The sequence below is a fragment of the Melanerpes formicivorus genome, unplaced genomic scaffold, assembly GCF_026170545.1.
Source record: "Melanerpes formicivorus ecotype bairdi unplaced genomic scaffold, bMelFor1.0.p_v2 SCAF_122, whole genome shotgun sequence".
NCBI classification, from domain to species: domain Eukaryota; kingdom Metazoa; phylum Chordata; class Aves; order Piciformes; family Picidae; genus Melanerpes; species Melanerpes formicivorus.
Window position 1 is genome coordinate 83701 of NW_027142474.1, and position 24234 is coordinate 107934.

General features: G+C 49.0%; 1 long non-coding RNA gene across 1 annotated transcript; it reads left to right on the forward strand.

The window, feature by feature from the left end:
* The first annotated feature begins 331 nt into the window (after positions 1 to 331).
* LOC137456358 (uncharacterized) lies at positions 332 to 1245 on the forward strand. Its single transcript, XR_010991014.1, has 3 exons — positions 332 to 418; positions 787 to 881; positions 990 to 1245. It is a non-coding gene; the product is annotated as an uncharacterized lncRNA (long non-coding RNA).
* Positions 1246 to 24234: the final 22989 nt, after the last annotated feature.

Below are 24234 nucleotides of genomic sequence, written 5' to 3' on the forward strand. Positions count from 1 at the left end.
GCCAATCTCAGTCTCCACAATTCACTTTTGCTCTTCCTAATTTCCACCTGACAGAATTGTTCAAGATAAACCAACAGAGGACTGATAAGGTACTGGTAAAATATTTTGGGATGGGACTGGTGGAACACTTTGGGATGGGACTGGGGGAACACTTTGGGATGGGACTGGTGGAGCATTTTGGAACGGGACTGGAGGAACACTTTGGGATGGGACTGGTGAAACACTTTGGGATGGGACTGGGGGAACACTTTGGGATGGGACTGGGGGAACACTTTGGGATGGGACTGGAGGAACATTTTGGAATGGGACATGGGGAACAACTTCTTCCTAACATCCAATCTCCATCTCCCCACTTCTAGTTTTGCTCTTCCTAATTTCCACCTGATAGAATTGTTCAAGATAAACCAATAGAGGATTGGTAAGGTTCTGATGAAATATTTTTGGATGGGGCTGGTTGATCACTTTGGAATGGGACTGGAGGATCACTTTGGAGTGGGACTGGAGGAACACTTTGGAGTGGAACTGGTGGAGCATTTTGGGATGGGACTGGAGGATCACTTTGGAGTGGGACTGGAGGAATACTTTGGAGTGGAACTGGTGGAGCACTTTGGGATGGGACTGGAGGAACATTTTGGAGTGGGACTGGAGGATCACTTTGAAGTGGGACTGGTGGAGCATTTTGGGATGGGACTGGAGGAACATTTTGGAACGGAACTGTCAGAGCATTTCAGAGCAGGACTGATACAATGATTCGGACCGGGTCTGATATAACCTTTTCCTCCCCAGCCTTTGTAATAACCCGAGGTGCAGCACCTTCTGGAAGCTGAGCCAACACAAAACCTCTCTTGCCTGAGGCACGAGAGAGAAAGAAATGCAGGCAGGTAGGTAGGTAGGTAGAAAAAAAGCCCCAAGCCCACAAGCCCTCAGTTAATTTCAATCCTGATGACAGGTTTTTTTTTCTCCCCTTCCTGTCGTTGGGCGAACAATAGTCTCCCGGAATTGACACGGAGAGGTAATGAATGAATGAAAGGAGAACTGAGTCACAGATGCACTTTGCAATCACTGGAGAACATCTCCACTCTCCCAGCCCAGATGCTATTAATACGTGTGTCAGCGGAGTGAAGTGAATCGCGGCGCGGCAGCGCGCTTGGAACACTTCAGGGAAGAAAATGAAGAAGATCCTCAGGGACAGACTTCTCTCTCTCTCTCTCTCTCTCTTTTTTTTTCCCCCCACCCTCTCTTCATTATTCAGGCATTGTGCTACTTTTTTTTCTGTCTTTTTTCTTCCCCCCTCTCCCTCCCCCCCCCCCCCCCCCTTTATTTGTGTAAAGATTAAATTGCACATGATTTCTAATGTTTCTGCTCCTCCGACTGTCATAGGTCGATGACCTTCATGGAAGGGAGATAATAGATACATCGGCTGCCGGGGCGGGCAGGAGCTGTTCTTCCACAGCCCAGCACCTTCCTTTTGTTAGCAGTCGAAAGCAATTAAAGCAAAATACCAGAGGAGGTTGCCAGAGGATATTTAGGATTCCAGAGATTTTCAGCATTTTCTGTTCCTCAGAGGTTTTCATTTTCTGTCCAGGCTCTCATCCCTCAGAGGCTTTTCTTGTTTCACCAAGCCTGGCTGCGTTTGGAGGTGGTTTGGCTGTGCTTTAGGGGTGAGCCTTGCAGAGTAGGGTTCTGGGTTGGCCTTGGGGATCCTGAGGCTCTTTTCCAGCCTGAATGTTGCTGTGTTTCATATGTGATGCTCATTTCACATGGATGAGAGAGTCATGGAATGGTTTAGGATGGAAGGGACCCTAAAGATCACTAGTTCCAACCCAAGCACTGTGGGCAAGGACACCTTCCTCTAGCCCAGGCTGATCCTCACATGTTTAGGATTCCAGAGGTTTTCAGCATTTTCTGTTCCTCACAGGTTTTAATTTTCTGTCCAGGCTCTCATCCCTCAGAGGCTTTTCTTGTTTCACCAAACCTGGCTGTGTTTGGAGGTGGTTTGGCTGTGGTTTAGGGGTGAGCCTTGCAGAGTAGGGGTTTAGGAGGAGACTTGATAGGGTGCTTGGTTGCATGGTATAATTGATTAGGTGGTGTTGGATGATGGGTTGGACACGATGATCTTGAAGGTCTCCTCCAGCCTAGCCTGGTCTATTCCATTCCACTCCATTCCACTCCATTCCACTCCACTCCATTCCATCCCATTCCATTCCATTCCATTCCATTCCATTCCATTCCATTCCATTCCATTCCATTCCATTCCACTCCATTCCATTCCATTCCATTCCATGTTGGATTTGATGGTCCTGAGGCTCCGCTCCAAGCTCATTGTTGCTGTGTTTCATCTGTGATGCTCATTTCACATGGATGAGAGAGTCATGGAATGGTTTAGGATGGAAGGGACCCTAAAGATCACCTAGTTCCAACCCAAGCACTGTGGGCTTCCTCTAGCCCAGCTTGCTCCTCATAATCCTTCTCTGAGCCAGCACTGTGCAAAGGTGGCCAAGAAGGCCAGAAGCATCCTGGCCTGGCGCAGCAAGGCTGTGGCCAGCAGGAGCAGGGCAGTGCTGGTGCCCCTGGACTGGACACTGGTGAGGCCACAGCTCGAATCCTGGATTCAATTTAGGGGCCCTCACTCCAGGCAGGACATTGAGGTGCAGGAGCATGTCTGCAGGAAATCAAGATGTCCCTCTCCTGTCTTACATGGAGCTGGTCAATCACAGTCTGCACTGTACCTATACTCTACCCTCTCTCTTCTTCATTCTCCATTTCTTGTGGATCAGCAGCAGCAGGGAAGGGTTGGGGTCCCTGGACTGGGCACTGCTGAGGCTGCATCTCAAATCTTGGGATCACTTCCAGGCTCCTTACTCCAAGAAGGACATCGAGGAGCTGGAACAGGTCCAGAGGAGGGCAACCAAACTGGGGAAGGGTCTGGAGAAGAGGGCTGGGGAGGAGCAGCTGAGGGAGCTGGGGGTGTTCAGTGTGGGGAAGAGGAGGCTGAGGGAGACCTCCTTGCTCTCTGCAGCTCCCTGAGAGGAGGCTTCAGTGAGCTGGGGGTTGGGCTCCAGAGGTTCCTTCCAGCCCTTCCCATTCTGTGGTAATCTTAGCTTTTAAAAATCATATTTCTGACCTCACCTTTTGCCTTTTTCTTCTCTCAATTGTCTGTTTCTAATGATGCAACTTTGCCTCCTTGTCCTCCTCCAAGCAACTGAAACTCTTTGCACTAACTCTGCTGGGAGCTAAATCCCTTCCCTGAGCAGCCACCACCCCTCTTTATCTGCATTATTGAGGACCTCATTTGTTTCTCCTGATCATTCTCCCATCTCTGACAGAATAATTCTTCCTCCTCTGCAGTTCTCTACCTTTGTTTTCCCTTTCTTAGGCGCTGCTTTAATGTTGAGGGCTCTGACAGTTCTCTCTTCCTCCTGCTGAAATCCTCTCTTCAGACTATTCAGGTTTACAGCTTCCACATCCACCTGATTTGAGGCTTCATCATTTTTCTGTCCTTTCTTTGCCTTTTTGTTTCTTTATTCATCCTGTTTCTATAATCCAGTTCTTTGCTTTAGGAAATTAAATAATCAGTAGGTCGAGAGGGGAAAAGACCTGGGGGTGGGGGGCAGTCCTGGTGGATGGAAGGCTGACCCTGAGCCAGCAATGTGCTCTGGCGGCCAAGGAGGCCAAGGGCAGCCTGGGAGGGATTAGAAGGGCTGTGGTCAGTAGGTCAGAGAGGTTCTTCTCCTCCCCTACTTTGCCTTGCTGAGGCCACAGCTGGAATCTGGTGTCCAGTTCTGGGCCCCTCAGCTCAAGAAGGAGCTCAGGGAAGTGCTGGAGAGAGTCCAGCACAGAGCCCCAGAGATGCTGCAGGCAGTGGAAGATCTTCCTCAGGAGGAGAGCCTGAGGGAGCTGAGGGCTCTGGAGCTTGGAGGGGAGGAGCCTGAGAGGTGAACTCCTTGCTGGGGCTAAAGCTGTGCAGGGGCAGTGCCCAGAGGCTGGAGCCAGGCTCTGCTGGGGGCTGCCCAATGCCAGCCCAAGGGGCAGTGGTGGAAGCTGAGGCAGAGGAAGTGCCATGGGAACAGGAGGAAGGATTTTTTCCCCGTGAGGGTGACAGAGGCCTGGAGCAGGCTGCCCAGGGGGGTTATGGAGTCCCCTCTGGAGATATTCCAACCCCGCCTGGATGTGTTGCTGTGTGAGCTGCTCTGGGTGACCCTGCTCTGTCAAGGGGTTGGACTGGCTGAGCTTTGAAGGTCCCTTCCAGCCCCTAACACTCTGTGCTTCTGTGAAATCCTGGTGTAGGAAGACACCTACAGGTCTCTGTGGCAGTGTGAATGCCACACAGGATCTGTGAGCTGAAAATCTTGGAGAGCCTTTGACCAGGACTTGTAGTGGTAGGATGAGAGGCAATGGCTTTGAGCTGGGAGAGGGCAGATTGAGGCTGGAGGGGGGGGAAGAAATCCTTGGCAGTGAGGCTGGGGAGACACTGGCTCAGGCTGCCCAGGGTGGGTTGTGGCTGCCTTATCCCTGGAGGGGTTGAAGGCCAGGTGGGATTATTGTAAGCAAGAGAAGATCTTGCTCATGGTTTGGTGGCCATGGTGGTGTTGGGTTGGTGGTTGGACTGGATGACCTTAGAGGCTTTTATCCAACCATTTCTCTGACTGTTTTTCTCCCTGCCCCTCCTTTTGTGCCTCTCTTCCTCCCTTCCACCAACCTCCCATGTAGCTTTGTTGCACCACCTCCAGATGGGACAGCTCAAAGCAAGCAGCAGCATGGTGCCATCACCTCAGAACCTTCAAACCTCCAAACCCAGCTGCTTTGGGGCTCTCAAATTTCACCCCCCACCCCCCTCTTTCTGTGGTTTTAATTTGCCTTCTCAGGCAGAAGCTCTTGCAGACAAGCAAAGTTTTGCTGTCTCCTGTTACAGCAGGGCTGTGTTTTGTGTTCCTGGAGATTTCTGTTAAGCCCTTTCAGTGTATGAAGATTCATTTCAGTTTTGTTTGGAGCCTCTGTTGTTCATATCAGCTTCAAAAAACCCAACAACAACAACAAAAAAACCCCAACCAACAAACCTCTTTATGCATCCCTGTCAGCTCTCCAGAGATGGCTTCATTAGCATGACAATGGCAGCTGTCGACAGCCCCCGGGATGAGACCATCTTGATGTTGGCAAATGACTCCAGGCTTTGTCACGTAACTGGGTGACAAATCCCACCTTAGGGGGGGGTTGCTTGGGTAATTTGTCCTCTAGGCCTCTCGCTGCCTGCCTGCACTGGAGCATCCTGCAGTGGCAGGGAGAGGGAGCTTTGACTTCATACAGGTCTTTAGCTCTTCCTTCCTCCCATCCTTTAACTCTTCCTCCCATCCTTTAACTCTTCCTCCCTTCCTCCTATCGTTTAACCCTTCCTCCCTTCCTCCCATCCTTTAGCCCTTCCTTCCTTCCTCCCACCCTTTAACCCTTCCTTCTGTCCAGCTCTGGGCTCCCCAGTTCAAGTGGGACAGGGAGGTATCAGACAGAGTCCAGTGGAGAGTACAAGGATGCTGAAGGGCTGAGAACATCTGTGTGAGGAGGAGAGGCTGAGAGCCCTGGGGGTGGTTGGCCTGGAGAGGAGAAGGCTGATAGGGGATCTGAGCAATGGTTATAAACATCTGAGGGGTGGGGGGCAGGCTCATCTTTATTGTGCCCTGTGATAGGACAAGGGGCATCAGACACAAACTGGAGCCCAGGGAGCTCCATCTCAACCTGAGGAGAAACTTCTTTGCTGTGAGGGCACTGGAGCCCTGGAGCAGGCTGCCCAGAGAGGTTGTGGAGTCTCCTTGTCTGGAGACATTCTAACCCCACCTGGCTGTGTTCCTGTGTGGCCTGCCCTGGCTCACCCTGCTGTGGCAGGGGGGTTGGACTGGGTGATCTCCAAAGGTTCCTTCCAGCCCCTCCCATTCTGTGATGCTATGCTGAGCTGCTAGAGAAATGGGAAGAGGCTGTGGACAGGAGATGAAGCCCAATCCTAGGCCCAAAGTTCTGCATGACACCAAATGAGGTCATTTCAGTGGTTTCCTGTCTTTTGGGTTGTTGTTTTTTCCCCATCTATTGAAGGTTAGCTCTCCAAATGTGTGAGGCTTGGGAAGGAGATGTCCTCTATCCAGGTGTGGTGGATTTTCTTGCATGGTCCCCTGCCAGCCTGCAAAGCCTCAGCAATCAATAAGGGGCAATGGGAATTCTATAGCTGTCATTAAGTGGAGTGTTTATTAATTCTCAATTAAGCTGCTAATCAGTCTTCCCTCTGCACCAACCCTGAAAAGGGTGCAAGGGAGCCAGGTGGCATCTGAGGCATTCTGAGCAGTGTGGGATCCTGGTGAGGCCACACATGGAGTATTGTGTCCAGGTTGGGGCTCCCCAGGTCAAGAGAGACAGAGACCTGCTGGAGAGAGTCCAAGGCAGAGCCAGGAGGAGGAGTTGGGGACTTGAGCATCTCCCCTGTGAGGAGAGGCTGAGAGCCCTGGGGCTGTTTAGCCTGGAGAGGAGAAGACTGAGAGGGATCTGATCAATGTCTATCAATAGCTGAGGGCTGGGGGCAAGGGGAGGGGGCCAAGCTTTTTTGGGTGGTGCACAGCAATAAACCAAGGAGCAATGGAGACAAACTTGACCAGAGAAGGTTTCAGCTCAACATGAGGTGAAACTTCTTTGGTGTGAGGCTGCTGGAGGCCTGGAGCAGGCTGCCCAGAGATGTTGTGGAGTCTCCTGCTCTGGAGCCTTTCCAAGCCCACCTGGATGCCTTCCTGTGCAGCCTGCCCTGGGTGATGATGCTCTGGCAGGGGGATTGGACTGGCTGATCTCTGGAGCTCCCTTCCAACCTCTAAGGTTCTGAAATGGCAGCTTCCCAGGAAATACTCTCCAGAGCTGGCACCTTCCCAGGAAACCTTCTCTAGGGAAGTCTGCATGGCTCTGTGCATGGAGTGCTTTTAGACTTCGAATCATGGAATCAAAGAATGGGCCAGGCCTGAAGGGAGCTCCAAAGCTCATCCAGTCCAACTCCCTCTGCACTCAGCAGGGACATCCTCCACTGGATCAGGTTGCCCAGAGCCCTGTCCAGCCTCACCTTGAAGATCTCCAGGGATAGATGGAGCCACAACCGCCTCCTTGGGCAACCTGCTGCAGGGTTCCAGCAGCCTCCTGGTGCAGAACTTGTTCCTCACATCCAATTTCAACCTGCTCTGCTATAGTTTGAAGTCACTGTCCCTGGTCCTGGCCCTGCAGGCCTTTGGGAACAGTTCTTCTGCAGATTGCTTGTAACCCCCTTCAGGTACTGGATGGATGCTCCAAGGTCTGCCTGCAGCCTTCTATTCTCCAGGCTGAACACCCCCAGCTCCCAGCCAGAGGAGAAAGGCTACAGACCCCCTGAGCATCTTCAAACCCCTCCTCTGGACCCTCTCCATCAGGTCCATGACCTTCCTGTGTTGATGGCTCCACAGCTGGATGTAGCACTGCAGGTAAGGACCATGGCCCTTGACTGGCTGTATAGCCTTTTATGAAGGATATTTCTGATCCATCTGATAGGAAATGGCATCAAAAAGAGGATGGAAAAGCTTCCCTTTAGTAACCTTGAGAACCTGCTCCAGTTTGAAGCCATTGCCCCTGGTCCTATCCCTGCAGGTCTCCTCTTCTCCCTTCCCCTCTCCTCCCTTCCCCTCTCCTCCCTTCCCCTCTCTGCCCTCTCCTCTCCTCCCAGCATGCTGGTGGAGGTCTCACAGCCCAGCAGGACGCCTGCAGCAGGGCAGGGCAGGGTGTTTGGCCGGGTTGTGTGGGACTGGCAGTGTCCCTGGCACCTGCCAGCTCTTCCCTGGGCAGCAGGATGAAGCCTGTAAAGCTTTATATAATTATTGTATTAAGGGCCCCGCGCCTCCGCGGCGCTGCCTCTGCTGGGGGATCAATGCAGAGATCATTTCAGAAATGAATAGGAAGTATTGATCCTCCCTTCTTCAGTGGAGGCCTTATCAGAGAAGAGGGGGGGAAGGGGGGTGGGGGGAGGGAAGCAGCAGCAGCCTCCTGGAGATGATAATTTCAATGTCATTTATGATGATATGATACACGTAGGGCAGGGCAGCAACTGCAGCAGAAGGCTGAGTGGAGTCACCATGCACTTCACTTAGTTATCTTTGGCCCTTCCCTCTTCCCTCCCTTCCCTCTTCTCTCCCTTCCCTCTTCTCTCCCTCCCTCCCTTCCCTCTTCTCTCCTTCCCTTCCCTCCCTCCCCTTTCCTCTCCTTCCCTCCCTTCCCTTCCTTTTCCTCTTCTCCCCTCCCTTCCCTTTTCTCTCCTTCCCCTCCAATCTCTCCCTCCCCTCTTCTCCCTCCCTCCCTCTTCTCCCTCCATCCCCTCTTCTCCCTCCTTCCCCTCTCTCCCTCCATCCCCTCTCTCCCTCTCTCCTTCCTTTCCCCCCGCCTTCTTTTTTCCCCCCTTCCCCCTCCCCCTTTGTTTTTTTCCTTTCCCCTTCCCTCCCCCCCCTTTGGTGGGATTTGGTGGAGGGTTTGGCAGGGGGTGGGGTGTTGCTGGTGGTGGTGGGGATGTCGTTTGCCGGGTAATAAATCACAATCTGTGTAATTTTTAGAACGGAACAGATGTTGGCAGCAGTTCAGGGCAGTCCCTGGGAGAGCTGGAAATGACCAGGGGAGGGCAGCGCTCGGCAGCCGACCCCTCCTGAATGATTGGCCCTTACTTGCTTCTGACATTCAGGTGACCTTGGGGCCGCTGCTGGCAGCTGCTGGTTAATTTTCCTCGCTGAGGACACAGTTTAACTTTCTATCTGTCTGCCAATTACCTGACACTCTCAACTCATCACCTCCCATTTTTTTACATTATCGGAGGCCCCTCCACATTTTGACACTTTGCCTTTTTTTTCCTCCCCAACCCCCCCCCCCCCCTTATTTTTTTCTTTTTAAAGCAACTCTTCAAGGGATTTGATTCCCCCACCCCATTATTTATTCCTTTGGCTGGCTGCTGAGCCATCTCTCTGCCAACCAAACTCCAACCTCCCTCTCTCTTTTATTTTGTCACCCCAACAAACGGCGAGCTCACCTGGGCAGGAGGCGAAGCAGCACAGGGAGGGTGGGGGAAGAGTAGCAAAGCTTCCTCTCAGCTCAGCAAGGAGAGGTCAGCGGGGGGGGGAGGGGGAAGATATATTCCTATTAATCCATTTTTTAACCTATTTTGATTCATTTTCATTTATTTTATCGATTTTAAAATATTTTTGATCTCTTTTTAATGTGTTTTGATATTGTGGTACTGTGATACTGTGGTACTGTGATACTGTGGTACTGTGGTGCTGTGGTACTGTAATGCTGCAGTGCTGTGATGCTGCGGTACTGTGATGCTGCGGTACTGTGGTGCTGCGGTACTGTGGTGCTGTGGTACTGTGATGCTGTGATACTGTGGTACTGTAATGCTGTGGTGCTGTGACGCTGTGGTGCTGTGACACTGTGGTACCGTGGTACTGTGATGCTGTGGTACTGTGACGCTGTGTTACTGTGACACTGTGGTACTGTGATACTGTGATGCTGTGGTGCTGTGATGCTGTGGTGCTGTGGTACTGTGATACTGTGGTACTGTGGTACTGTGATACTGCGGTACTGTGATCCTGTGATGCTGTGATACTGTGGTACTGTAATACTGTGGTACTGTGATGCTGTGGTACTGGGGTATTGTGATGCTGTGGTGCTGTGATACTGTAGTACTGTGGTGCTGTGATACTGTGGCGCTGTGATACTGTAGTACTGTGGTGCTGTGATACTGTGGCGCTGTGATACTGTAGTACTGTGGTGCTGTGATACTGTGGCGCTGTGGTAGTGTAGTACTGTGGTACTGTGATGCTGTGGTACTGGGATACTGTGGTGCTGTGATGCTGTGGTACTGTAATGCTGTGATGCTGTGATACTGTGGTACTGTGATACTGTAGTGCTGTGGTGCTGTGGTGCTGTGATGCTGTGGTGCTGTGATGCTGTGGTACTGTGATGCTGTGATACTGTGATACTGTAGTGCTGTGGTGCTGTGGTGCTGTGATGCTGTGGTGCTGTGATGCTGTGGTCCTGTGGTGCTGTGATACTGTGGCGCTGTGGTACTGTAGTGCTGTGGTACTGTGATGCTGTGGTGCTGTGGCACTCTGATCTATTTCTAGCACCTTTTTCCTCTATTTTTGCTACATTTTAGTTTTAAATGCATTTTTATTTCTCTTTTTTATATCTTTTTAATCCATCTTTACCTATTTTTATAGATTTCAGAAAGGTTTCTCTTTCTGAGAGACTTTTTAAGAGGTTTTAATGTCTTTTTTTAGTCTATTTTAACATCTCCTTTTTTATAGCTTTTAAATCTCTTTCTCTTTTTTTTTTTTTTTTTTCAGAGCTGTGATGCATTTTAAAATTTTTGGAGAGATTTTTAAGAGGTTTTAAGAGGGTTTTTTTTTAAATATAATTTCAGGCTGGGCAGCTGGGCAGAGGCCAAGGGCAGGAGGTTGAACACATCCAAGTGCCACAGGTGCTGCACATTGGCCACAACAACCCCAGGCAGTGCTACAGGCTGGGGTCAGAGTGGCTGAGAGCAGCCAGGCAGAGAGGGACCTGGGGGTGCTGGTTGATGGTAGGCTGAACATGAGCCTGCAGTGTGCCCAGGCAGCCAAGGGGGCCAATGGCATCCTGGCCTGCATCAGGAACAGTGTAGCCAGCAGGAGCAGGGAGGTCATTCTGCCCCTGTACACTGCACTGCTGAGGCCACACCTTGAGTCCTGTGTCCAGTTCTGGGCTCCTCAGTTTAGGAAGGAGGTTGACTTGCTGGAAGGAGTCCAGAGAAGGGCAGCAAAGTTGGTGAGAGGTTTGGAACACAGCCCTGTGAGGAGAGGCTGAGGGAGCTGGGGTTGCTTAGCCTGGAGAAGAGGAGACTCAGGGGTGACCTTATTGCTCTCTACAACTACCTGAAGGGAGGTTGTAGACAGGCAGAGGTTGGTCTCTTCTCCCAGGCAATCAGCACCAGAACAAGAGGACACAGTCTCAGGCTGTGCCAGGGGAGGTTTAGGCTGGATGTTAGGAAGAAGTTCTACACAGAGAGAGTGATTGCCCGTTGGAATGTGCTGCCTGGGGAGGTGGTGGAGTCACCATCACTGGAGGTGTGCAGGAGGAGACTTGATGGGGTGCTTGGTGCCATGGGTTAGTTGATTAGGTGGTGTTGGATGATAGGTTGGACACGATGATCTTGAAGGTCTCTTCCAACCTTGTCTGGTCTGGTCTGGTCTGGTCTATCCTATCCTATCCTATCCTATCCTATCCTATCCTATCCTATCCTATCCTATCCTATTCATTCCACATCTTTTTATAGATTTTAAATCTATTGGTCTTTATTTTTATGGTTTTTATGCCTTTTAATTGTTTTAATGTATTTGTGATAGGTTTTAATAGACTTCAATAATCTATATTAGAGTTAGAGAATTTTTTAATCGATTTTTCTTTATTTTTATAGATTTGATCTATTTTTATTAGGTTTTTTTATCCATGTCTAGTATGTTTGAAATATATCATAGTATCAGTCAGGGTTGGAAGGGACCACAAGGATCATCTAGTTCCAACCCTCCTGCCATGGGCAGCTCCAGCCCTCTGCTCCTCCTCGTGGCCCTGCTCTGGACACCTTCCAGCACCTCCAGATCCTTCCTGGCACAGAGGCTCCAGACCTGGCCCCAGAGCTGCAGCTGTGGTCTCAGCAGAGTGGAGCAGAGGGGCAGAATCCCCTCCCTGGCCCTGCTGGCCACACTTCCCTTGCTGCAGCCCAGGCTCTGCTTGGCTCTCTGGGCTGCAAGTGCTCACTGCTGGCTCCTCTTGAGCTTCTCCTCCCCCAGCACCCCCAGGTCCTTTCCTCCAGGGCTGCTCTCCAGCCAGTCCCTGCCCAGCCTCTGTCGGTGCCTGGCATTGCCCTGACCCAGCTGCACGGTTTAGAGTGAAGATCTTGCCTGCACTTCTCGGCACCATCCATCCTGCTGCCCAAGCATGAATAAACTAATTGTGGTTTAAGTAGCATGCTTGGTAAAGAATTAGGCTGCTTTGTGCGAATGGAGCTGTGATTTATTCATCATCTCAGCCATTGTTGGCTGTGGAATGTGCTGAGGAGCAGACTCCTTAGTCACCCTCTCTATTGATACGTACAGAGCCATTACAATGCGATCATTGTTGGACCTGGAGCTGATGTGACTTGAACAAGGCTGCTTGATCGGTGAGGGCTCAGTTCAGGAGGCAATCAGAGTGGTAGGGCTTGGAAGAGACTCCTGAAGATCTCTTGAGTCCAATCTAAGGTGGTCTGCTCCGTGCAATGTGTTTCTCCCTTGCACAACTGCAGGCTAACCACCGCCAGGGCTCTCAGCCTCTCCTATCCCTCCATCATCCTCATAGCCTCTGCTGGACCCTCTCCAGTAGTTCCCTGGCCCTCTTGAACTGGTGAACCCAGTATCATCCCATCCCAAGATGCCACTGAAAAGATCCTGGCCCCTTCTTGCCCCCTCCACTGTTCAGATATCTGCAAACATTGCTCAGATTCCCTCTCATCCTTCTCATCTCCAGGCTCTCAGCCTCCCCTTCTCCAGGCTCTCAGCCTCCTTTCCTCACATAGATGTTCCAGGCCTTTCAGCATCCTCACAGCCTCTTAGATGGATTCTCTCCAGTAGTGCCCTGTTCCTCTTGAACTGGGGAGCCCAGTATCATCCCACAAAATTTTGTATATGCCCTCAGAGGACATCACTGAAAAGAGCCTGGCCCCTTCTTGCCCCTCACCCTTCAGCTATCTGTAACCATTTCTTAGATCCCCTCTCAACTTTCTCTTCTCCAGAGAGGAGATTCTGACACTTTGCTCTGCTAAGACCTCACCTGCAGTGCTGTGAGCAGGGCTGGAGCCCTCAGCCCAGAAAGGACCTGGAGCTGATGGAGAGGCTCCAGAGGAGGCCAGGAAAATGCTCAGGGGGTTGGAGCAGCTCTGCTCTGAGGACAGGCTGAGGGAGCTGGGGGTGCTCAGCCTGGAGAGGAGAAGGCTCCAGGGACACCTAATAGTAGCCTGCCAGGACCTGAAGGGGCTACAAGAAGCCAGCAGGGGGACTGCTTGCAAAGGCTTACAGGGACAGGACCAGGGACAGTGTCTTCAAACTAGAGCAGAGCAGATTGAGATTGGATGTGAGGAACAAGCTCTGCACCAGGAGGCTGCTGGAACACTGCAACAGGTTGCCCAGGGAGGTGGTTGAGGCTCCAGCCTTGGAGATCTTCAAGGTGAGGCTGGACAGGGCTCTGGGCAACCTGATCTAGTTGGGGATGTCCCTGCTGGGTGCAGAGGGCTTGGACTGGATGTGCTTTGGAGCTCCCTTCTTTGATTCTATAATCTTTCAGCCTTTCCCTCCTCACACAGACGTTTCATTCCCTTCAGCATCCTCCTAGCCTCTGTTGGACCTTCAGCATCCTCCACTGGCCTCTCTCCAGCAGGCCTCTGTCTCTCTTGAACTGGGGATCCCCAAACTGTCCACAGGGTTGCAGGAGTGGTCTCAGCAGGGCAGAGCAGAGGGGGAGGAGAACCTCCCCAACCCTGCTGGCCGCACTTCTCCTGCTGCCCCCCAGGGTTACCACTGGCCCCTAGGTGAGAAACGCTTTGGTCTCCTTTGCCCAGCCCTGCCTTTTCTGATCCTTTTGGCTTCCTGCTTGCTTTGCTTTTTGTTTTGTGGTTGGGGTGCAGAGCTCCAGGTCCCTTTTGTTACCACTCCTGGAGGAAAGAGAGAGAGAGAGATAATGTCAGCACCGGGCTTGTTGTTTCTTTATTTGCCTTTAATCTGCAGCTAATGTGAACGAATGGAGCTTTGCAGCAGCCCTACAGAGAATCTTCCTCCTCCCCCCCCCCCCCCCCACCTTCTCCCTCCCCATGCTTTGTTCATTGTTTAGCCCCCTTCAAATGCAGTATTTATCAGGCTGCAGAGCAAAACTATGTGCATGCCATATCATTACTAGCTCAGGGGGAATCATTCCAAGCAATGTAATTTACTCAATATTGGTCAGTTTGACTCCTGACCCTGCTCCCCTGACGGTGTATCCTTGGCAACCCCTTGATGGGTGTTAAGTCAGGATGGTGCTTATTGGTCTCATCTGTGACAGCTTGCTAAGGGCTGCTGCTTAACATAGCTTGGGCTCTTCAAAGGAAAATTAAAAAGCCAATAATATGCTGGGTGTCTGATCAGGCTGCTGCTTATACAAGCACAGAGACAGCAACTGGGGCTGGCAGTGCTGAGAATCAGATTGTTCAGGCTCAAATGGAGGGATTTAGAAACACAAATAATAAAAGCTTGTGGGGTGCAGCTGGGAGGGAAAAACAATTCCATTTTGGGACAATATTCCCAGGAAAATGTAAAAATCCAATGAGAGTTTGAATTCTGGTTTGGATTTACAGGAGGAGGGAAGCAGGAACTTGGATTTTCAGTGCTGAGAATCAGATTTTCAATTTCAAAAGGAGGTAGGGGGAAGAAAAAGCTTGTGGGGTAAAGCTGATAAGGAACACCAACTCCATTTGGGGACAATATTCCCAAGAAAACCTAGAATCCAATAACAGTTTGGCTTCTGGTTTGGATTTACAGGAGGAGGGAAGCAGGAACCTGAATTCTCAGTGCTGAAAATCTGATTTCCAAATGCAAATGGAAAGAAAAAAAAAAAGAGCCTGTGGAATGAGGTTGGAAAGGAAGTACAATTCTGATTTGGGACAATATTCCCAGATATTTCCTGTGCCAGGAAGGGTCTGGAGGTGCTGGAAGGTGTCCAGAGGAGCAGAGGGCTGGAGCTGCTCTGCTGTGAGGACAGACTGAGGGAGTTGGGGTTGTGCAGGCTGGAGAAGAGAAGGCTCCCAGGAGACCTTCCTGTGGCCTTCCAGGATCTTCAGGGGGCTGCAAGAAAGCTGGGGAGGGACTTTTGAGGGTGTCAGGGAGGGATAGGAGCAGGGGGAATGGAGCAAAACTAGAAATGGGTAGATTGAGATTGGATGTTAGGAAGAAGTTGTTGCCCATGAGGGTGGTGAGAGCCTGGCACAGGTTGCCCAGGGAGGTGGTGGAAGCCTCCTGCCTGGAGGTGTTTGCAGCCAGGCTGGAGGTGGCTGTGAGCAACCTGCTGTGGTGTGAGGTGTCCTTGCCCATGGCAGGGGGTTGGAACTGGCTGAGCCTTGAAGTCCCTTCCAAGCCTGACCATTTAGTGATTTTGTGCAAGCAGAGCAAGAGGAACTTGAATTTTCAGGGCTGAAAATTTGCTTTCCAATGTCCAATAGAAACAACCAAACCAAAAGAGCAGAGCTTGTGGAATGAAGCTGGCAGGGAAAAACAATTCAGACTTGAGACAGCACTCAGAAGAATATCCCAAATCCAGTGACAGGTTGGGGTCTGATTTGTATTCACACAAGCACAGAAACAGTAACTTTTATTTTCAGTGCTGTAAAATCTGCTTTGCAAATTCAAATAGACACAAAATAGAACCAAAAGCTTCTGAATTAGGTTGGAAAGGGGAAAAAAAAACCTACTTCTGATTTGGGACAATGCTCAGAAGAGAACTCCAAAATCCAATCAGAGGCTGGATTCTGCCTGATGTTTGTGGAAGCACAGCAAAGGGCGACTTGAATTTGCAGTGCTGAAAATCTGACTGCCAGCCTCAAATGCAGGGGGGAAAAAAACAGTGAGCTGGAAAGGAACAGCATAAAATAAAATACTCTGGGTTTGGGGATAATATTCAAAGGGAAATGAATGTGGGGATTCAGGACCAAGTTCTGCACCAGGGAGCTGGGGGTGTTCAGCCTGGAGAAGAGAAGGCTCCAGGGGGAACTAATAGCAGCCTGCCAGGACCTGAAGGGAGCTACAAGAAGGCAGCAGAGGGACTGCTCCCAAAGGACCAGGGGCAATGGTTTGAGATGAGAGCAGAGCAGATTGAGATTGGATGTGAAGAGCAAATTCTGCACCAGGAGGCTGCTGGAACACTGCAGCAGGTTGCCCAGTGTGGTGGGTTAACACCTTTTTCTGAAAACAAAAGAAGAAAGCAGGGTGGAGGGCTTGCGGGTACTTTACACTCCCTGAAGGGCATCTCCCCCCTGGGAAAGCTGAGTCTGTTCCACTCCCCCCTCCCTGCCCAGCAAGGGTATAAAAAGCAGGACCTCATAGCTGTTGGATCTCCTTTTTGGCTCCTGCCTCTGCTGGATGAGAGCTACTGCAGCTGCTCTCCTGATCCTCAGCCACGTGGCTGGACCTGATCCTTCTCCCTGCTGCCTCTGCGCCTCTTCAGAGACAGACTGGTTTTGTATTATTTTTTTTTCTATTCCCCTCCCATCCATTCTTGTTCCTTGCCCTTGTGAACCTTATTCCCTGTTATTGCTATATATATATATATATATTTGAAGAAAAAAAAAAATTATTTGCCTCTCTACTTCCAAGCTGACTCCAGATTGTTGATTAGTGGATTTGCTCCTTACCTTTTTTTTTTTCCCTCCTCTCCGTGTTTGGAGGGAGGAGGTGGGGGGGAAGTGGGGAAGAGATTCTCAGCCTTTTCCCCATTTGAGCTTTTAACTCTCAGTTAAGGCTCAAACCACTACACCCAGGGAGGTGGCTGAGGGTCCATCCCTGGAGATCTTCAAGGTAAGGCTGGACAAGGCTCAGGGCAACCTGATCTGGTTGGGGATGTCCCTGCTGAGTGCAGGAGGCTTGGTCTGGATGAGCTCTGGAGGTCCCTTCCAACCCAAACCTTTCTGTGATCATCCAGGCACGGGGTTGTCTTTGTGAGCCATTTGGGAGCTCTTCAGCTCCCATTGCTGGCTGCATATCTCAGAGGTGGAAGGTGAGAATTGTCCTCCAGGCACATAGAATAGAATCATGGAATTGTGTGGGTTGGAAAAGACCTCTAAGATCATTGAGTCCAAGCCCACCATGGCCACCAAACCATGGCCCCAGGTGCCATGGCCACAGATCTCTAGAACCCCTCCAGGGCTGGGGACTCCACCACCTCCCTGGGCAGCCTCTGCCAATGCAAATCTCCCATCTAGAACAGGTCTAGAAGCTCCCAGCTGGCCATCAGGAGGATTCCCCTGCTGCCTGCTGGGGATGGCAAAGTTAAGTGCAGAAGGTGGCTAAGCCTTCTGAGAACACCTCAAGACCTGACCTAACATTCAGCTGCCTGCCAGGGGCTCACAGAACCACAGAATGGTTTGGGTTGGGAAAGGTCTCTGAGAGCATCCAGGCCAACACCAACCCAACCCCACCATGGCCATCAAACCATGGCCCTAGGTGCCATGGTCACAGGTTCCTTAAGCACCTCCAGGCTTGGGGACTCCACCACCTCCCTGGACAGCCTCTGCCACTCCCTGACCACTCTTGAACCAAAGACATTTCTCCTCCCCTCCAACCTAACCCTCCCCTGGCACAATTTCAGGCCAGTTCCTCTGGTTCCATCACCTGATGCCAGGGTGCTGTATACACCACTGCAAAGCTCTCTAGAGTACATTAGTGTGAGTGAGAGGAGACCTTGCTCATGGGTCTAGGAGCAAGTCCCCTGGATTCTTTTCCAGGGTGTGTAGCATTTGTAGCTGTGAAAAGAAGCAGCTGTAGAAATTGAAGCAGGAAAGTCCTCCTGTTTCTTAATTCTCTGCCATAATAGAAGTGATGGGGAGCCAACAAAACATGGTGAGGAGTGTTTCTGGAAGAGGATTCTGACCACACAGCTCAGGCCGTTTGACTTTCCTCTAAGATCTTGGGGAGACACTGGCACAAGTTGCCCAGGGAGGTTGTGGATGTTCCCTCCCTGGAGGTGTTCAGGGCCAAGTTGGATGAGGCCTAGAGCAACCTGGGCTGGTGGAGTTATCCCTGCCCACAACAGGGGGCTTGGAACTGCATGATCCTGGAGATCCCTTCAATCCCAAACCATTCACTCTTTTCCCCCTCCCTTTCCCCTCTTTTCCCCCCTCTTTCCCCTCTTTTTCCCCCTCTTTCCCCTCTTTTTCCCCCTCTTTCCCCTCTTTTTCCCCTCTTCCCCTCTTTTTCCCCCTCTTCCTCTCTTTTTCCCCCTCTTCCTCTCTTTTTCCCCCTCTTCCCCTCTTTTTCCCCCTCTTCCCCTCTTTTTCCCCCTCTTCCCCTCTTTTTCCCCCTCTTCCCCTCTTTTTCCCCCTCTTCCCCTCTTTTTCCCCCTCTTCCCCTCTTTTTCCCCCTCTTCCCCTCTTTTTCCCCCTCTTCCCCTCTTTTTCCCCCTCTTCCCCTCTTTTTCCCCCCTTCCCCTCTTTTTCCCCCCTTCCCCTCTTTTTCCCCCTCTTCCCCTCTTTTTCCCCCATTTCCCCTCTTTCCCCTCCCTCTTTCCCCCCACTCTTTCCCCTCTCTTTATCCCTTCCCCTCTTATCCCCCTCTTCCCCTCTTCTTCCTCCTCTTCCTCTCTTTTTCCCCCTCTTCCCCTCTTTTTCCCCCTCTTCCCCTCTTTTTCCCCCTCTTCCCCTCTTTTTCCCCCTCTTCCCCTCTTTTTCCCCCTCTTCCCCTCTTTTTCCCCCTTCCCCTCTTTTTCCCCCTCTTCCCCCCCTCTTTTGACCCCTTTCCCCTCTTTTTCCCCCTCTTCCCCCCCTCTTTTGACCCCTTTCCCCTCTTTCCTCCCCTTTCCCTCCCTCTTTCCCCTCTTTCCCCCCCTCTTCCCCCTCTGTTCCCCCCTCTTTCCCCGTCTCTTTCCCCTCTTTTTCTCCCCTCTTTCCCTCCCTCTTGCCTTTTGGCACAACTCAGGAGCAAGGAGCAATGCCGTGCAGCCTGTGTCTGGGGCTGAATTTACCAGGAACGAGAGAGTGGTTTTAGCAAGCCCAACTTGTCTGGGAAGATTGAAGTGCTGAGACTAGCCTTTCATCAACACACTCAGACACACACACACACACACACCGAGTGAGGCTCCCAGCCCTCCCTGCCAGCAGCCAGACACCACCTAACCAACCCAAAGTTGGGAGGAGAGGGCACTTTATCAAGGAGCCTCCCCCTCCATCCTTCATTAAACGACAGAAAATTGCTCTTTGCTGACTTTTGTCAATGCAGCTTTCCCTCCCCGAAGCCCATTTGTTTCAGGTGCTAGCACAGAATATTGCAGCAATTTGCAGATTCTAAATGACAAATGTGTCGAAGTTTAGCCTCTTCTGAATCATTCTCTCCGTGCTTTGGTTTGGTTTTGTTTCAGGGGGGTTTTGTGTGTGTGTCTTTGTCCAAAGTACAGCAACTCCCACACCTGGGCTGGAATCTTCAGCCCTGAGAAGCTCTTCCTTGCCCCAGCAGCAAAACAACCCCGGAGCTGTGATCTCCTCTCGTTTGACCGCGTCCCCAAGGCATTCTTTTGGTTTCTTTTCTTTTGTTTCGTTGTTTTTCCTTTGTCCAAGGTAAGTGCAATTCCCACACCTGGGCTGGAATCTTCAGCCCTAAGTGGCTCTCCCTTTCTCCACTAGTAAAACAACCCCGGAGCTGTGATCTCCTCTCGTTTGACAACATCCCCCAGGGATTATTTTGGTTTCTAAGTGTAATTCCCACACCTAGGCTGGAATCTTCAGCCCTAAGTGGCTCTCCCTTCCTCCACTAGTAAAACAACCCCGGAGCTGTGATCTCCTCTCGTTTGACAACGTCCCCAAAGGATTCTTTTGGTCGTCCCCGCCCCACCACCACCCCAAGCCTTTTCTCTCTCTGCTTTATGGGATAGATGTAAACCATTCAAAGCATGAACAGAACAAATCCCTTCACTGCTTTTCCCTCCTCTGCTCCTTATTGAATTAGTCATTTTATTAATTGCACTTAGAGGGAATGGAGATGAAAGGATTTTATCTTTGTAATCCTTCTGCCTCTTTTTCCCCCCTTCTGCCTCATTTTTTCCTTCTTTCTCTTCCCATTCTCTCTTCTTCTTCCCTTTCTCTCTCCTTCTTCCCCTTCTCTCTCCTTCTTCCCTTTCTCTCTCCTTCTTCCCCTTCTCTCTCCTTCTTCCCCTTCTCTCTCCTTCTTCCCCTTCTCTCTCCTTCTTCCCTTTCTCTCTCCTTCTTCCCCTTCTCTCTCCTTCTTCCCCTTCTCTCTCTTTTTTCTTGTTTCTTTTCTTTCTTTTTTTCTTCTGTCTCTGTTTTTCCTTCTCTTTTTTCTTCTGATGTTTTCCCCCTTCTCTCTTTTTCCTTCTGTTTTTTTTTCTTCTCTTTTCCCCTTCTCTCTTTTCCCCCTTCTCTCTCCCTTTTCCCCCTCCTCTCTCCCTTTTTTCCTTCTCTCTCTTTTTTCCCTCCTCTCTCTTTTTTCCTTCTCTCTCTCTTTTTTCCCTCCTCTCTCCCTTTTTCCCCTTCTCTCTCTCTTTTTTCCCTCCTCTCTCCCTTTTTTCCTTCTCTCTCTCTTTTTTCCCTCCTCTCTCCCTTTTTCCCCTTCTCTCTTTCTTTTCCGCCTCCTCTCTCTTTTCCCCCTCCTCTCTCTCTTTTCCCCCTCCTTTCTCTCTCTTTCCCCCTCCTCTCTCTCTTTTTTCCCTTCTCTCTCTCCTTTTTCTCTTCTCTCTCCCTTTTTCCCCTCCTCTCTCTCTTTTTTCCCCTCTTCTCTCTCTCTTTTTCCCCCTCTTCTCTCTCTTTTTCCCCCTCTTCTCTCTCTCATTTTTCCCCCTTCTCTCTCTCTCTTTTCCCCCTCTTCTCTCTCTCTTTCCCCCCCTTCTGTCTCCTATTTATTTGATTGCTTCTTTGTTTGTTTGTTTGTTTATTTTAATATGAGTTAAAAATCCCCAACAATTTGACACCGTGGTGGGGGGCAAGACTCTTTCTAAAGCACCTTTCAGGCCAGAAGGCCCTTTACAAATCGCAGGCAGCCAGTGGCTTTGTTAAGAGTTAACACTTTGATGGGGAGGATGATAATCAATGCAAATTATCGAGTCCTGCTCCTCTGCTGGCTGGAAGGGGATAATGTGGTGGAGTTGCTTGCAGCAGCCATTAGTTATTCATTCCCAGAAATCAGATGAATAACATTTATTTCAATTTCCTCCCCCCCTGCCCCCCCTCTTGAAATTCTCTTTTCAAGGTGAATTTGCAAACAGCAAATTACCACCTCAAGCCTCTGCAAGTTGGGTCCAGAGCTCCACATTCCCTCAGCTCACAGCATTTACTTATTGCAGTTATTTTGCTTCCCCCTGAAATTTCTGTTTTCAAGGTGAGTTTGCCAAGAGGAATCCAAGAATGTAGTAATCAGATCTAAGAATTGAATTCTTAGCCTTATTTCTTCATTCATTTATTTATTGTGTGGTTCCCTTCCCACCCCCCCACCGATATTCTCTTTTCAAGGTGAATTTGCAAAGAGGGATTCACTAATTTGGGTCTCTGTGAGCTGTGTCCAGCTTTCCAGGCCTCAGCACCTGCACAACATTTAATTGTTTAACTACTTCCCCCCCTTAAAGTCTACATTGAAGGGGAATTTGCAAAGAGGAATTTGCTCATTAAGGCTCCCTGCAAGTGGTGTGCAGGTATCCAGGTCTCAGCAACTGCAAAACATTCACCTATTTAGTCATCCATTTATTTATTTAGTCATTCATTTATTCAGCCATTTATTTATCAATCAATTCAGCCATGTATTAATCCATTTATTTATCTATTTATTCATCCATTTATCTGTTTAGCCATTTATTAACCTATTTATTTATTAATCTATTTATTCATCTGCTTATGAATCCATTTATTCATCCATTTATTCATCTACTTATTAATCCATTTATTAATCTATTTATTAATACATTCATTAACCTATTTATGAATCCAGTTATTAACCTATTTATTCATCTGCTTATGAATCTATTTATTAATCAATTTATTTATCTATTTATTAATCCATTCATTTATCTATTTATGCATCCATTTATTTATCTATTAATTAATCCATTTATTAATCTATTTATCTATTTATTTATCCATTTACTCATCCATTTATTAATCCATTTATTCATCCATTTATCTATTTATTCATCCATTTATTTATCTGTTTATCCACTTATTAATATATTTATTAATCCATTTATTGGTCTACTTATTAATTCATTTATTCATCTATTTATTCACCCATTTATTTACCTATTAATTAATCAATTTATTTATCTATTTATCAATTTAATAATATATTTATTTATTAATATATTTATTTATATATTTATTTACCAATTTATTAATCTATTTAGTTATTTATTAATCTACTTATTAATCCATTTATTAATCTATTTATTTATCTATTTATTCTTCCACTTATTTATCTATGTATTCATCTATTTACTTATCCATGTATTTATCCATTTACTTATCCATGTATTTCTCTCTATGTTTATCCATGCATTCATTTATTTATCCAATGATCTCTATATTTATTTGTCCAATTATTTATCCATCTCTTTATCCCCCCTTCCCCCCCTCCACCCCTAGATTCAAGGTGAGTTTGCCAATAGGAACCCTAAGAATTCAATGGCTGAATTCTCTGCAAGTTGTGGCCAAGGTCTCTACCTTTCATCAGCTCAAAACATTTATTTCTTGTGACTTTTTTTCCTCCCCTCCCCTGAAATTCTACTTTCAAGGTGAATTTGCTAATAGAGATCTAAGAATTTGATAACTGAATCTCAGAATTTAATTCTTTGATTGATTGATTGATTGATTTACTTATTGTGTGGTTTCTTTCCTCCTCCCCTGAAATTCTATTTGAAAGGTGAATTCAATAACTGAATCTAAGGATTTAATAATTGAATTCTCTGCAAGTTGAGTCCAGGTTTCTACCTTCCATCAGCTCACAACATTCATTCATTGCATTTTTTCCCCCCTCCCCTTAAATTCTCTTTTCAAGGTGAATTTGCAAACAGGAATCTAAGGATGTAATAACAGAATTGATTCATTTATTGTGGGGTCTTCCCCCACCCCCCCAACCCTCTTTTCAGGGTGAATTTGCCAACAGGAATCTGAGAACTTACTAATAGAATTCTCTGCAAGTTGGGTCCAGGTTTCTACCTTCCCTCAGCTCACAACATTCGCTTCCTGCATTTTGTCCTCCCCTGAAATTCTCTTCTCAAGCTGCATTTGCAAAGAGAAATCTAGGGATTTCATATCTGGATCTAAGGATTCAATAATTGAACCTAGGAATTTAATAACTGAATCTAAGAACTTAATGATAGAATTCTTTGCAAGCTGGGTCCAGCTTTCTACCTTCCCTCAGCTCTCAACATTTACTTATTGCATTGTTTTTTTCCCCTCCCCTAAAATTCTCTTTTCAAGGTGAATTTGCCAATAGGAATGTGAAGATTGAATAACTGAATCTAAGGATTTAATAATAGAATCCTCTGCAAGTTGTGTCCAGTTTTCTACCTTCCATCAGCTCTCAACGTTTTCTTATTGCATTTTCTCCCTCCCCTGAAACTCTCTTTCCAAGGTGAACTCGCAAGCAGAGCTCTCAGCTCTCTGCAAGGTTGCAGCAGCCCCAACGCAAACCAAACGGGGAAGACTTCTAGGGCAGAGCCTGCAGCGAGGGGGGGGGGGGGGGTGGGAGGGGGGGGGGAGGGCATAGCCTTTAACTGCCCTTCTCCACAGCAGAGGAATCATTAATTCCTACCTTCCCCCCACCCCCCCCACCCTTGACTCTCTGGAAGGCTGGGGCAGTTTTGGGGGGGCAGTGGAAGCCTCTCAGCTCCGTGCTTCGCAGCCTCCTTTTCCGTGCGCTCACTCGGTTGATGTTTTGCTTCTTCCTTTCCCTTTTTGACCTCAGTGGAATCCTCCTTCAACACCCAGGCTCTTGTTTGGATATGATTTATGGTGCTACATTAACCCTTCATTGACCTAGAAATGCCCTAATATTAAAACAGTTTGACACACACAGAAAATCAAGAGCCCTTTTATCGGAAGCGCTATTGTCCGCATCATAAGTTTTCCCGATGTGATGCCACTGTTACACCATCAATTTCCTCCTGCTATTGAACAGTGTATTGAAAAAAAGGGGGAAAAAAAACCCACCACCACCACCCCCAGCACCACCACCCTAATGGACAGAAGCCTTTGTCATTTCTATCCCAGTGATCAGCAAACTGCTCGCTGAAAGTCTCTTCCCCTTCACCGTTGCGCGCGGGGGACAGGTTGAACCCAGTCGCCGGTAAGGGATGGATGCTGCTGGGCTCCTGGGGCAGCTCCTAGGGAGTGGGGCAGAAGGCCTGGGTGGGGAAGGGGGGGGAAAGCCAGGATAGAGTCCCTGTGGGGTGGTGGGA